The following is a 2325-nucleotide window of genomic DNA, read 5'->3' on the forward strand; positions in this document are numbered from 1 at the left end:
CCTATATATTTTTCAGTTGGTTTGTATATCTTATTGTTTATTCATCAACCCCCCTTCAACCACCCCCTCCAATCAGCTGTATTGCTACTCAAATCAGAGTCAATTATCGTGGCAAGATTTCTAAAGACTGCCTGTTTTGCTGAATAAGTGGCCTTCCAACTGTGATTTGTTCTTCTCTAAATAGTTTCCATAATTAACGTTGATTTCAGTCTAAAATTAACACAACAATCAGGCATCGATTGACAAAGTTCGGCCCGGTTGCACAAAAGCCAGTTGAATTTTAACCGTGATTAACTCCACGATTACCAATCAGAGAAGACGTTTCTGAAAAGACGGCTTCTCAGATTGGATCTCGTGGAATTAATCACGGTTAAATTTAACCGACTTTAGTGCAACCGACACTTGGGGCCGGTTTCCGAGCTCGGTATTTAGCCATGTTCTAGACTTCAAACAACTGGAATCAGAAAATTGGCTTTCCGAGACGGGGCGTAGTCGCAGTTTTTATGATAATCTTCATTTTCTCACTAGCTGGCCCGGCGAACTTCGTACCGCCAAATATTTAATGCATCTCATGACAAACTTCAGCTTAATACTCACCTGAGGAGGCGCTATGCCGCATTTTGCATTCAGGTGCTTCTAGCTTATTGGTTTGAATGGAAGAACTCACACACACTGAATCGGGCATGGCGTGGAACGGTGTGATATCTCAATATGGACCTCCCATGTGCTTAGTTAGTTGTTCAGAAGTTTGTATTTTTAGATATAGTTGAATGCAGCTTGCTGGGAAATTGAATGGAATATCTCCTTGCTGGTGAATTTTGCAGCATTTCAAGTTCTACGATCCAAGTTTGGTCGTCGTTTGTACCGCGGCATTATTATTAGAATTAGAATTTTGTGATCAGTAGTAAGAAAATAGAAAAATCCGGTGTGGCGCACTCACACAACTTTCCTTGCCGTTATGAAAATTGATCAACTGACGCTAGTGTTCCCGCGCATCTAAATTAGTCTACTATTCGAAGATCTAAGCCAGCTGGTGACAGGACAAAACGCTGCAGACACATGAAGTCTGCTATCTGTTCATAGTGAATGATTAATAGAATCAACACTTGCCAACAGTTTGCAAATTGAATAATCTTATTCTCGAATTCGAGCTTATTTCCAATTTAGGTGAAAATGTTACTGGACATTAATTGTAGAGATTTTCATGCCAATCTTTTCCACTGGATTTTTTGTTTAAATTGTATCTGAAGCCTGATAATTGGGAATCTAAAATCAAACTTTGCATAGATGGGGCGGAGCTCCTGAAATTTTTACAGATATGGGAATAGTGGCAGTTGATAGAGCTTATCAATGACTTTTTTAGGTATGAATTTGATCAAAATCGTTGGAGCCGTTTTCGAGAAAATCGCGAAAAACCCTGTTTTTTGACAACATTTTCGCCATTTTAGCAGCCATCTTGAATTGAATTTGATCGAAATAGTTCGTGTCGGATCCTTATAGGGGAAGGACCTTAAGTTCCAAATTTCAAGTCATTCCGTTTATTGAGAGATGAGATATCGTGTACACAGACGCACATACACTCACACACACACAACACCACACAACACACACACACACACACAACACACACACACACACACACACACTCATATACACACACACACACCACACACACACACACACACCACACACAACACACACACACACACCACACACACACACACACACACACACTCATATACACACACACACACACAACACAACACACACACACACACCACACCACACACACACACACCACACCACACACACACACCACACACACACAACACACACACCACACACCACACACACACACACACACACACACACACACACAACACACCAACACACACACCACACACACACACACCACACACACCACACACACACATACAGACCAATACCCAAAAACCACTTTTTTGGGGTACCTTAATTTTTTTCGGAAAGCAATACTTTCCTTACCAAGGAAAGTAAAAACAGATCTACCGACGGTTGTTGGATGACGCAATGATTATAACAGCTGATTTTTAATTCTGTGTGTGGCCAGCTCACAAATCTTCTCCCATAAGGATTACATGTATACTTTGAAGGACCGTAGGAAAGAGTCCTGAAGTCGGATCATTTGATATGACATAAACCTGATCCTGAACATAACGAACACAACTAAAAAAAATCATCAAATTTGGTGCACACATAAAAAAATTATTGAATGTCAAAATTTGAGGCTCGATTTTTATTATTTATATAGATTCCTATTGGAAACGTTTCTCCTTGACGAAATGA

Source organism: Nilaparvata lugens, chromosome 2 (genome assembly GCF_014356525.2).
Source record: "Nilaparvata lugens isolate BPH chromosome 2, ASM1435652v1, whole genome shotgun sequence".
Lineage (NCBI taxonomy): Eukaryota > Metazoa > Arthropoda > Insecta > Hemiptera > Delphacidae > Nilaparvata > Nilaparvata lugens.